Source organism: Panthera leo, chromosome E1, assembly GCF_018350215.1.
Source record: "Panthera leo isolate Ple1 chromosome E1, P.leo_Ple1_pat1.1, whole genome shotgun sequence".
Classification (NCBI taxonomy): Eukaryota; Metazoa; Chordata; class Mammalia; order Carnivora; family Felidae; genus Panthera; species Panthera leo.
This window is the reverse complement of record NC_056692.1, coordinates 49,299,823-49,313,085: the sequence shown is the minus strand read 5'-3', so window position 1 is coordinate 49,313,085 and position 13,263 is coordinate 49,299,823. Positions and strand designations below refer to the sequence as shown.

The window sequence follows — 13,263 nt, the reverse complement described above, 5'->3', positions numbered from 1 at the left end:
CAGTGAGTGTCACAAGCAGGCACGGAACGAGGGCCGAAGAAGAGGAAGGAAACGGGGCTCTGACAGGGGTGCAGGGAGAAGGGCAATGGGGGGGGGGGGGGTTGGGGCTGCAGCAAAGGATGTGGGAGGGGGAGGTTCGGGCAGAGGGAGAGGCCAGGGCCCAAAGCAGGTTCAGCTTGCACCCGGGAAGAAGCAGGTCACCCGAACTGACCCCAGAACAGGGTCTTAGGGCATGTCAGGGAGTAGGTAGCAGCAGCGGCTGGAAAATTGGGTCCCCTGCAGCCTGGGAATGCCAGCGAGGGCTGCCGCCCTTCTCTGGGAGCCCACTGGGAGTCACAGAAGGTTTTTGAGGAAAAAAAAAATGTTTGGCAGGGGGCGCCTGGGTGGCTCAGTCGGTTGAGCGTCCGAAGTCGGCTCAGGTCATGATCCCGCGGTCCGTGAGTTCGAGCCCCACGTCGGGCTCTGCGCCGACAGCTCAGAGCCTGGAGCCTGCTTCGGATTCTGTGTCTCCTTCTCTCTCTGCCCCTCTCCTGCTCATGCTCTCTCTGTCTGTCAAAATAAATAAATGTAAAAAAAAAAAAAAGTTTTTTTTTAAATGTTTGATATCTGCAGAGCAGCCTTGGCTTTGAATCCAGAAGGGCTGCCTGCCCGCCAAAGAGAGACAGAGGGGAGACGAAAGGGCAGAGGTAGTGTTTCCACGGTGGGCGGGGCCGGCTGGTGTTACTGGGGATGGAGAAAGAGGCCAAGGAGGGAGAGAGGGGGAGGGCGGCGAGGGAGGGGAAGGGAGGCAGAGCCGCTTCCGTTGGACCCACTGGGTGTGGGCGCGGAGAGAAGTACGACGCAGAAATGAGTTTGAAACTCCCTGTCCACATACAGAAGGGAAAACCTGTGGATGTCAAAATCCTCACAGGTGCTCGTGTCTTCATTTCCTCTGCGAATTCAGCATCAGTCATCTTCCTGTGCCCTTCCAGACACCCTTCCAGAGGGAGGCTGCCCTGGGAAAGTCAGAGGCAGAAAGCAGCTGGGCGGAACTTCGGAAAGCCCCTCGCGAGAGGACACACTGGCTCGGGCTTCCCCCCCTGTCTGTTCCTCAGGAAAGATGCTGTCTGCTAGAAGCAGAAGGAGGGGCTGAGGGTCCGGAAGACTGAGTCTGCCTGTCACAGGAACACTTAAGGACACCCATCCCTTGGGGGGGGTGGGGGGAAGGGAGATGTTGGTGGCCAGGGTCTCTTAGGGCCATCAGCTGGTGTGCATTTGGGCCGAAGCAGCCCAGGGCACTCCAGAACCAGCCTGCCTGGGGGGGTGGGGGGGGGGGGGTGGGGGGAAATCCCAGCTCTGCTAATTACCGTTCAAGGCTACGTGATCTCAGCTAGTGATGCAAAGCTTCTTTGACTCCGTTTCCCCATCTGTAAAATGGGGATCCCGATCGTAGCTCTCCCATAGGGGTGTCGTGGGTATTCAATGAAAGAAGGGTACAAGGGCCCAGCGCCTCGGAGGCACCCAGTAGAGGTGGGGTACTCCCCTTGGCCATGTCTGTGGCACCCCAGGGAGGCCTGGCAAAGCCCAGAGGCCCGAGAACAAGATGGAGGTCGTGCAGCAGGCCTGGGCCCCAACGTGTGGAATGAGGGCACCTTCGACCTCTCAGGGGTAGATTGAACTGGGAAAGAGCACTTTGGTTTCCGATAGAGTCCAGGTTCCGAGAGAGACCTGAGTATGTCGGAGGGTCAAAGGGACCTGCTGGCCAAGAACGGGCAAGGTCTCCCACCAGGTCACGGGGACTGGGGTGCGGGGAGGGGGGCGGTGCTACTTAGTGTGGGTAATGCAGCAGTGATTCCGCGTCCTCCGCCCCTGTGTGCAAAGGGGCGGAGCCAGGTTGGGAGGGCCACAGCCAGGGAACCACGATGGAGGAAGAAAACTTCAGGGTTGGGAGAACAAGCTTTCCTACCATCTAGCTACTCCCTGTCTCTCGTGTCTTCACCCACAGACATTCATATCGCGCCCACAGGGGGATTTGCAATGCAGTGTGACGGTTATGTATCGACTTTGGGACTTTGGGGCTGGACTGTTGGGTTCGAATCCCACCGCTGACTTCCTAGTTCTAATGCCTCTCCCCCCCAGCCCCGGATTCTCACCTCGACCCCCGGGACTATATCCCAGTACCTCCCTCAGGGCGTTGTCAGGAAGGTGAAGTGAGCTGTCTTTAAAACACTTAAAATAACTGCCTGGCTTGGGGCGCCTGGGTGGCTCAGTCGGTTAAGTGTCCCACTTCGGCTCAGGTCCTGATCTCGTGGTTAGTGGGTTCGAGCCCTGCATTGGGCTCTGTGCTGTCAGCACAGAGCCCGCTTCAGAGCCTCTCCCCCCTCCTCCTCCCCCACTCGCTCTCTCTCTCTCAAAATAAATAAACATTAAAAAAAGAAAAAAGAAAAAAAAAAAAAGGAAGCAAAAGCCCCTGCCCTCATGGGGCTGACAGTCCAGTTAGGAAGCCAGACAGACAACGCAGAGAGGATCACATAATTATCAACCATCTCGTAGCATGTGTCAGAATTTTCTTCCCTTTGAAGGCTGAATAATACTCCGTTGTATGCGTTTACCGATTTTTATCTATCTATTCATCCATCGATGGACACTTGGGTTGTTTCTACCTTTGGATTATTGTGAACAAAGCCGCTATGAACGTGGGGGTATAAATCCAACCTTTTCCTTTAACAGGTAAAAAAAAAAAAAAAAAAAAGTATATTTAAGGAACTTGGACCCAGAAAAGGCATAAGGGAAAGACCTACACCAGCTGGGGGAGGGAGGAGTCGGGATGGTTTTTGCCTGAGGAAGTGATTTATTGGCTGGAACCTAGAGAATGAGGAGCTAGTCAGGTAAAAGGTAACTGAAGAAGAGTCTTGACCACATGTGACCGCCCTGGAGCAGAGAGAGGCTTGGGTTTTCCAGAAATGGAGAGGGGGCCGGTGTGGCAGGGGCACAGAGGTGAAGAGACAGAGAGGCACATGGGATGGGTCCTGGGGTCACATAGGACTCATGACTTAGGCTTCTTCCTAAGAGCTTCGGTGCACAACGGATCCCCTCAAAGCAGAAGGGGGAAATGTCCAAATATAGAGTTTGGGGGAAAAAAATCACTCTGGTCACCCTGAGAGGAGAGAATTGGAAGCTGGAAGCAGGTGTGGGGCAGGAATGAATGGGGCCAATCAGGCACTATTGTAGTTGCCCAAGCAGAAGATGCTGGTAGTTTGGATTTAGCCGGGAGCAGGTGAAATAATAGAAGTAGATTTTTTAAAAGTTTTTATTGTTTCACGTCTATTTATTTATGGAGAGAGAGAGAGAGAGCACACATGCACATGCGCTCAAGTGGGGGAGGGGCAGAGAGAGAGAGAATCCCCGAGCAGGCTCTAGGCTCTGAGCTGTCAGCATGGAGCCCCATGTGGGGCTCGAACTCACAAACCACAACATGGTGACCTGAGCTGAAGTCGGACACTTTGCCCACTGAGCCACCCAGGCGCCCCTGCCTTTGACACTTTCTAGCAAGTGTTTCTGGGACATTTTCTCCCTGGACCCATTGCAAGAACTCTGCTCTTTAAGGTGGAAAGGATGGGGGCGCCTGGGTGGCTCAGTCGGTTGAGCATCGACTTTGGCTCAGGTCATGACCTCACGGTTCATGAGTTCGAGTCCTGCGTCGGGCTCTGTGCTGTCAGATCGGAACCTGGAGCCTGCTTCGGATTCTGTGTCTTCCTCTCTCTGCCCCTCCCCTGCTCACACTGTCTCTCTCTGTCTCTCAAAACATGAATAAACGTTAAAAAATACATTTCAAACTATCACTTCATTATCTTGAACACTGTTCAGATTGCTCATTTTTTCCTTTCTCCCCTCCTTTGTGCAGTTCATCAAGCCACCTCCTACTCACCATTCATATATTTTATTTATATCCCAAGTCATTTCCAAAACGGAGTTGTTGTGGCTTACCAAAAGAAAAAAGTCCAGACAATAAAACCAATAAGCATATGAACTCAAACAGGAAAACAGAGGGGTGGGGGTGGGGGGGAATTAAAAATTAAATGTTAATTCCTGTTGTCCCAAGGGAGGGTAATGCCAGATTGAGAGGCTTCTGCTGGCCAGGACCTCTCTTTTGATCAGGGAAAAGGAAACGTTGTGGATTTTTTGTTTGGGGGAGTTTGGGGGGGGGGAGAAGACTACATTTTTTGGGTACTAAACTTTAAAAGAAATTTCTCCTCTGGTGCATGGTAGAGGGCATAGAAAGGACAATGTCTCGATACCAATTTGGGGATCAAATTATAATTTTTTTCAAAAAGAAATTCACGTGGCTAGTTCTTATGACTGAGGACAGGAGTTAGATGTCCTGACACTGATGTTTAGCCCAGAGATGCTGATTCAGCACGGGCATTTGATCACTTCTCGAAAGCATCCTGGATTAAGCTCAGACTGGTGAGAACTTTTGGATGCAGACGCTATTTTCTAATGTATTAGTCATTCTTTTGTATCTTTGTGTGAAAATGTAAACACTGTGTCATCAACGCTGTCATCGATCCAATCATTCTGACTTTTAAAAAAATTTTTAGTGTTTATTTATTTTTGAGTCGGGGGTGGGGTGGGGGCAGAGCACAAGCAGGGGAAGGGGAGAGAGAGAGAGAGAGAGAGGGAGACACAGAATCTGAAGCAGGCTCCAGGCTCCGCGTTGTCTGCACAGAGTCCGACACGGGGCTCGGACTCACGAGCCGTGAGATCATGACCTGAGCTGAAGTCGGAGGCTTAACCGACTGAGCCACCCAGGGGCCCCTAAAGCTTTTATTTTTAAGTAATCTCTACACCCAATATGGGGCTCGAACTCAGGACCCGGAGATCAAGAATCGCACACTCTGCCGACTGGGCCACCCAGATGCCCCCAATCATTCTGAGTTTTAAGGGGATGCACTGCTGTGTGACTCCTATGCCATGCCACTAGACAACTTAACCTCTATGCCTACACTAAGGATTAAGGGGGATTTGGGGACATGGTCATTCAGACATGAATCCACTTGAGTTCGCCCTCTTCAATCTGTTTGTTTATTTATACCCTGCCTCTTTCCACAATTTGGTCGATGCAGCATGTAGAAGATGCATATTATAAAATGGGTAAATTATAAATTAAAAATCAGGACAAAGAAAACAGATTGAATACGGGGCCGAGCCCAGGGTGCGTATAGGGTGAGGTTGGCCAGAATGAAGATATGATGGCAATAAAGTCCTACCATTGCCACCAATTGGCTGCACATTTGCTTTGGGCTTCCTGGAAGAGAGGAAGCAAAGTCCGCTTTTTCCCCTCTGGTCCACAAATGTCGGGCTGAAACACAACGACACCATGTCTACCGCTCTCCTGATCTGTAGCCGTTACCTCCGCTGAAAACTAAGGGCTGATATAATTTGCTCTCTGTGACGCAAGAGTAGCCATCAGTGACCTCTGCTTCTGGTTCTAAGAGCTCTTGGGGCATCTCTGCACCTGCTCTGTGCTGCTTCTCTGTTCTCATCTCTATCCCAGGCTCCCACTACCCGCCCCAAGTTTGTCTCCTTCATAACTTCAGCTCACCTGTAGCTTTCTGTTTGCCATGGGCCTGATTCTACCTTGGGGCTTCTCTTCAGATTTGGCCATGTCTACTAGCTGGCTCCCATGGCCATTTCCAAGAGTGAAAATCTGGTTTCCCAGGTAATCATCTTATATCTGGCCATGTTACAGGTGGTTGGGCAGTCTATGGACTCGTGGCCTAGGTCAGGTACTCCAGGGTCGCTGGTCAGTGACCCATGGGTCAGATAACAAGGTCCAAAATACCAGCCAGGGATGGGGGGGGGGGTGTGTGTGGAAGGAGCTGTGGGTGAAACCATTTTCCCTGCAGTGAGGATTAAGTACGACAAGCAATCCAAGATTTCATCTACTCATCTGGGAGAGGGATTGAGCACAAGCATGGAAACACGGGTCGCCCTCTTAGCTCTGTTGCATCAGTTTATGAAATAAAGACTTTTGTCTTTATGAAAAATCTTTTCTTCCGAGTTGCTAAGGTCATTCTCTTTGGAAGTATGTTAAAGGCACTGCAGTAAACAATCCTTTAAAAATATATCGGGCAGATGGATTTCTGAACGTGTGTCACTATAATCCCTTCCTTGCTATTTTCAAAAAAGTCATGTTGATTTCCAGTCTGTGGAACACGTCTTTTTAGACCCTTGCTACCAGATGGGGGGCATGAACTGGAAGCCTGTTAGAAATGCAGAACTTCAACTTCAGAGGAACCTACTGAATAAGAATCTACACTTAAACAAGATCCCCAGAGGACTGGCGTGTGCGTTGACATCTAAGAAGCACCTTGTAGAGCAAACTTTGGGAAGCGCTGAACGGACTCTGAGTAGGAATTGAGGCTTGGAGAGATGCTGTGCCTTGCCGGAAGTCCCCCAACGAGTCAGGAATAGATTTGTGATCAGAATACAGGTCCTGAGCTCTGGTCATATTCTCTTTCTGATGCCCCATGATGTCTCCCACAGCTAGGAAATGAGGTGGCTTGATGAGATTATTGTTAGAGGAGTACATTACCATGTGATTAGGGTGACCATGTATTTTATCATCCAAACGTGGTCACTTTGAGGCCTCAAGAGGAACTATTTCAGGACAAGAGATGCCAAGTGACACAGGTGGTCATTCTATATACGTAATGGTTTTTTCTAGTTTACTGAGCCTGCTCATGTCTGTTAACTAACCTAAACAACATACATATCCATAAACTAGATGACCTTAAAGTTCTAACTTTTCAATAAAACCCGGTTGTCAAGTAAACACACACACACACACACACACACACACACACACACACACACAGTCTCACTATAATAGACAAATCATGATTTAAACCGATCAAGAAAAAAAGGAGCCCAAATCGACAGGAGAAACCATCACAGACATACACATATTTAAAATGATTCTGAAATCACTTCGCTTAACCCATTCCAATAAACTCGAAAACCTGGATGAAATGAGTGCTTTCCCTGCCGTTCGCCGGTGCAGTCCCACCAGTGCAGTGGCCTCGCTGGGCCTGGGAGCCGTAGCTCATGGCTTTTTGCCAAGTCATGTCCCTGTGAGTCAACCAGACTTCAGAATTTGGTCTCTGAAAGCATTTGTTTTCCAGCGCTCTAAGTCAGAGCTCAGATATGTGAGTAGCTTGGGAGGAACTTGGTTTTTCCACCAGGATGAGAAGCAGATTATCTGAAGAGGTGTTTGCCGAGCGCCTTCTGGCTAGTGCCCACCTCCCGGCTTCCGACACCAGATTCATCTGCCACGCTCCGGCTGCCTAGCTCTAGAAATGAAACAGGGGCATGTCCTTGGTCCTAAGAATCCTGAGTCTTAGACCTGGAAGGTGTCATCCTGTCAGAGTTTGGTTAGTTCTAGACCCCTCCCTTCATAGATGAAGAAATTGAGAGCAAGAGGAAGGGAGTAACTGTCAAACTCGAGCCTATTTTCATTTCAAGTTTTGTGTTTTCTATTACACTATCTCTAATGACATAACGTTAATAGTAGTAACACCTGACATCGATTCATTTGTTTACTTTGTTATCTCCCCTTAACAATCCTGTGAGGGAGGCAGTCATCGCACCATCCCCATTTTACAGAAACCGAAACACAGAGGGGTCAAGTAACTTGCCCAAAGACACACAGCTAGTTAGTAAATATCAGAGTTGAGATTTGACCCCAAGTAATCTGGTTCCAGAGTCTATATATACTTTTTACTTCCATTTACTACTACAAGAGTTCTCCCATTATTCTGAGATGATATATATATATCCCTGACTATATATATAAGGGAGACACTAGGCATGATAATTTTTAAGAAAGTGTTTCAAGAGACACGAGACAAACTATGGTTTTACCTGATATTCACCATGTGTCAGTCACTGTTCTAAGCGCCTTTACATGCATTAGTTCGGTAAACTTAAAACCAAACTGCTCGCCACCCCCCCACCCATCCCCCCCCCAAAAAAAACGAGGAGGAGGGTGCACTGTCCTTGCTGATCAGAAGGGGAAAATGAAGTCCAGAAAGTTTCCATAACTTGCTTGAGATTCTAAAGCTCGGGGAAATCCAGCGTTCACAGCCAGCCCACCTGGCAGGTGGGCATCACACTTCACCGCCAACCATATTCCGCTGCCAGTGAACTTCGCTATTCATTCCGTCCCCACAGCACTTGACAGACAGGTGTCAGTTCTCACCACCCAGTCGCTTTTCTCCCGTTAGAAGAGGAAACTGACGCTCAGGCAGTTGAAGCACCTCGCTAAGGGCCATACAGCGGGTCAGTGGCAGGCTAGCCAGGGATCCAAGACCCACGGGTATACTGTCATCACTTCCCCCCCAGGCTTCAGTGATGCGGTCCAAGGCGCACCCTCTGCGACAGATCCTCCCGGCGGCGGGTCCCGGACGCGCGGGTCTCACCTGAGGCTCCTCGGGGTCCCGCGGGGGCCGGACGCCGCCCCCTGGCGGCAGGTGGGCGCCGGCGCAGCGCATGCTAATGAGCCCGCGGCGCGGCGCGCTGATTGGCCGGCGCGCATTCCAGCCGCTTTCCCGGGGCGGGAGCCGAGGCCGAGGAGAGGGGCGCCGCCGGCAGCAGCCGCCCCCGGCCCGCGCTCCGGGCCGCCCTCCTCCCCCCGGACGCCGCGGCGGGTGCGGGGCGCGCGGGCGCCTGCGCCGGGGGCTCCCCCCCCCACCCCCTGCGGGCCGCCGGCGTTCCGGTTCCGAATCCACCCGGGGGCCAGGATGACGATCCGACACCAAGGCCAACAGTACAGGCCGAGGATGGCATTTCTCCAGAAGGTGAGCGCGGTCCGGTGCCCTGGGCCCCGGGAGGTGCGCAGGCTCCCAACTCTGGGAAGTGAGCGCGGGGATGCTGGCGAGGCTCGGAGCGTGTGGCCGGGAGCGGAGGGCACGCCTGCGGTCTTAAATGACTGGGATGTATTATAATGACATTATCTGTTTAGGTGTCCCAGCCGCCCCCTGAGCCTGAAGCATCAGCCCTGCTTGGGCAGAATGTTGGAGGGTGAGGAGCTTCCTACCCGCCCAGGAAAAACTGTGCTCAGAGTGTTCTTTCTACACCTTTTCTCCCAGCGGTTCCCAGCGGCTCTGGTGATCCACGGGGTAACCTGCCGGCGAATACCCCCTGTCTTGATGTCCTTCCTTTCCCTGGCTCACTTCCCCAGCCACCTAGGACAGCTTCCCCAGCCGGGCTCAGCCCTCTTACCGACGCTGGGAGACAGGTTCCATTATTGTCCCCATTTTGCAGGTAAGGACAGGGGCGGGTAAGGACCAAGACTGAAGAACTGGGGTGATTCAGCGACACAGTGACACAGTGAAGCTGGTCTCGCTACAACAGTAGAAGCATAAAGCACAGCCCGCAGTGGGTCCTAGCTCCCAAATCTGTGTGAGGAGTAGGGGCAGGAACCCCGAGGGCAGAGCCTTGAGGCTGAGATTGAAGGGGCTTCTGCTGTGGTGGGGGCGGCGTGTGCCGGGGCAGAGGCGTGCGCCAGTCTGGTGAGTACAGGGGGACAGGCAGGCAAGGACGGGTCATAAAGATCTCCTGTGCCTTTCAGAGGTGGTCTGATTTCCCCCCAAAAGAAGCCACTGAGGAATTTGGAGCAGGTGAGTGATGCGGTCAGATTCAAGCTCAAAATCAAGTTCAAAAGACCATTCCGATGCGAACGAGAGGAAGGTTGGGATGTCGTCTTCTCCCTGAGCTGAGAGACTTCACACTCGAGTCCTCCTGTGTTCACTGCCGCTGTCACCTAGGAAGTGACAGGCTTATCAAGGACTGGGAGAAAGGGACGGGTCAGAAGGTCCCTTCTTTCTCCTGGGGCGGCTTGGCCTCCAGCTCAGGCCCAGTGCCACTCTTGGGTAGACAGGCCCACCGGCCACACCGCTGCCACCTCTGATTTCTGTTGCCAGGCCTGGTGGCTGGCACCCCACCAGGGAGGGGTCCGGGCTTGCTTAAGATGTGGCAAGAAGCGGTGGAAAGTCTACTATCCAAGAGGTTTGCCCCGGGGGGAGTTGGCTGATGACACACAGCGGACATGAGAGCGTGGCTGGGCCGCCTTCCGTGGCCCACACACAGGGCGCTGCTCCCGTTCCGGCCTATCTCTGTGTCCGGGCAACTCTGACCAGCTAGGGGGTGAGGCGGACAAAACGTTCCTTCGGGCCTCTCAAGTGTTTTTCTTTAAGACTTAGGGAGATCGTTGGGCCTGGTTGAGCACTGCAAGGAGTGGGAATCTTCAGAAGGCTCGGGCGGATTCGGAATTGCTTATGTCAGGGGCGCCTGGGTGGCTCAGTCCGCGAAGTGTCCGAGTCTTGACTCTTGATGTCGGCTCAGGTCATGATCGCACGGTTCGTGACATGGAACCCCGTGTCGGGCTCTGTGCTGACCGTGCGGAGCCTGCTTGGGATTCTCTCTCCGCCCCTTCTCAGCTCGCTCACGCGCGTGTGTGCGTGCTCGCGTGCGCGCGCTCTCTCTCTCAAAATAAGTAAATAAACCTAAACAAATAGAATTGCGTGTGTCATTTATGCATTCATCCATGTCACAAACACGTGCTGAGCATCTGTTGTGTTTCAGACATCGTCAGATGCTGGGATAGCAGACAGTCGAGGCATGGTCCCTATCTGCAAGCAGCTTTTAGTCTAGAAGCCACATACGCCAATCACAGGTGCCACGACAGACACCTGCAGGGTAGAGGAAGTGCGTAAGTCCCAGCATTCGCTTTATCCTCGCTCAAGGTCACACGGGTGGAATATCAGGAAAGGACTTTGGAAGACTGCGTGGTGGGTGGGCTGGATCTTGAAGGATGGGAAGGTGTTGTTGAGGCAGCTGGGGTGTTGGCGGAGTAGGAGAACTTGCATTTAGCTGTAGATCTATTGCGTGTCCCTTGCTGACCAGAGCCAGGTGGTGAGGGCCAATAGTCAGTCCTATTTCTGAAGGGAGGTTCTGGAATACTTGAGAGAAGTTCTCGGTAGTTATTGAGAATGTAACAAAAACGAGGACTTTCTGAGGCCGGACACAGCTAACAAGGCATGTGGGACGTGGGCATTTGGACTGTGACTGGCAGCCATGTAGCTGGGACAAGAGTCTCCCTACTAGGGAAGAGAGTGCAGTGGCTTGGGATCCTATTCCCCCTTTGCACAACAAAGGATATGATGCGTGTGTTCCCCAGGGAGCCCTCTCTGGCGGACAGGAACACTCTGCTCCCACAAATCTTAAGGACAGTGACAGCCACTTCATGTGAGAAGAAGCCAGAAGCATGGGTGGATGGAAGGATGAGGCTATTGCTTTTTGATGCCTTGTAGGGATGGTCTGGATTCTTTGAAATGCTTGATGTCATACTTCAGTCAGCTGGACTCTGAGAGGGGGAAAATGCTAGGCCTGTTGTGGGGTCAGATAGGCCCAGGATGATCTCTTTGTTGTTTGTGGCCTTGGAATTAGTTGTGGAGAGAAGTCAGGATTCTAGAGAGCCAGGAAACTGTGGTCTGATCAACTCTGTGTGTGTGTGTGTGTGTGTGTGTGTGTGTGTGTGTGTGTGTTGGGGGTGACAGTGTGGGGAAGGGATAGGGGGTCTTCAATGTGTCTAATGAAAGAAGATACCTCCGGAGGGCTGCACACAGAACACGAAGATGAGGGGGGCCCAGAGATGCCCCAGCAACACCCCTTCTAGAGGGTTTTAAGAATCAAGATGGACTGTCTCTTGTTGGTGTGCAGTGTTCATTTAAGACAGGGAGACGGCCAGGCTCCCCTCTCTGAGACCTTAGGAGTCAGTCCTACGTTTTGCACTTCATTCTTTTTCAGGGAACCCCTTCAGCGAACTTACATGGGAAAAGGTCAGAGGAAAATTATTCTGTACCCTAATGGGAAGTCTTAGCCTGTCCAGGCTGGTATCGCAAAATACCGCAGAGTGGCTGGCTTACAAACAACAGAAATTGATTGCTGATGGTTCTGGAGGCTAGGAGTCTGAGATGCCAGCATGGCCGGGGCTGGTGAGAGCCCTCTTCCCAGCCACAGACTTCATGCCGTGTCCTCGCAGGGCGGAAGGGGCGGGGAAGCTCTCTGGGGTCTCTGTTGTCAGGGTGGGAATCTCATTGACGGAGACTTTCAGGAGTAAAACTAATGAATCACCGAGGTAGTACTTAGTACAAGTTTATTGCACCTGCACCAAAAAGACAGTTTGCAAACTGGGAGCCCTCAAACCGAAGCATGAGAGGGAGGCTCAGGCGTGCATTGTTATAAAGCAGCTTAGACAGCGTGGAGGCAGTGACTGCTTATTCTTTACAGTGATGGGTTATAATACTAGAAGTTTCTTAAGTGACAAGGAAATGGGCAGTGCCTACCTCACATTATCCTGGGGAAACAGGTCACATGTTGCTTATAATTTCCAGAGGCAGAAGCAAGAAATGACCCAGGTCAAGCTAGCCTTGCAAAATAAGCTAAATCAGGCTTTATTGTATGACTAAACTGGGGTTTTTTTTTGTTTTTTGTTTTTTTTTTTTCCCGCTTGGGGAATTTTCAAGGCTGGTCTTGATGTGGTTTTTATTTTAACAGTTTCAACTTACAGGGGCACCTGAGGGGCTCAGGCAGTGAAGCGTCCGACTAAGGCTCGGGCCATGATCTCATGGTGTGTGGGTTTGAGCCCCGCATAGGGCTCTGTGCTGACAGCTCGGAGCCTGGAGCCTGCTTCGGATTCCGTGCCTCCCGCTCTCTCTGCCCCTCTCCCCTTCATGCTCTCTCTCTCTCTCTCTCAAAAATAATCACTAAAAAATGTTTTTAACAGTTTCAACTTATAAATTTTGGGGAGACACAGATATTCAGACCACAGCAACTCCCTAAAAATATACATGGCACACACATGTTCCCCTCTCCCCAGCAGAACCTCCCATTGTACGAAGTGGGACCTCCCTGCTGGCATGAAATCTGCCTCTTTTTCTTGGGTTTTTAAAAATCGTTCTTCTTGATCCCTTTTGAAGGTGAGTTTCAAATTCTTCATAGATAGATTTTTTTTTTAAACACAAAGGGAAATAAAGGAGCCTGCTTATATTTTTATCAGAGAGGTTTATAACTTATTTTAATGTTTGCTTATTTATTTTGAGAGATGGGGGAGGGGGGAGAGAGAGAGAGAATCCCAAGCAGGCTCCGCACTGTCAGCACAGAGCCCAATTAAGGGCTCCAACTCTTGAACCGTGAGATCATGACCTGAACTGAAATCAA

General features: G+C 51.4%; 1 long non-coding RNA gene across 2 annotated transcripts; it reads left to right on the top strand.

The window, feature by feature from the left end:
* The first annotated feature begins 8,752 nt into the window (after positions 1-8,752).
* On the top strand, positions 8,753-10,368 carry LOC122206733. Of its 2 annotated transcripts, none has more exons than XR_006196564.1 (3): positions 8,753-8,840; positions 9,005-9,306; positions 9,614-10,368. It is a non-coding gene; the product is annotated as an uncharacterized LOC122206733 (long non-coding RNA). The 2 variants fall into 2 exon arrangements; XR_006196565.1 differs by having other exon boundaries at positions 8,763-8,840; positions 9,132-9,306.
* Positions 10,369-13,263: the final 2,895 nt, after the last annotated feature.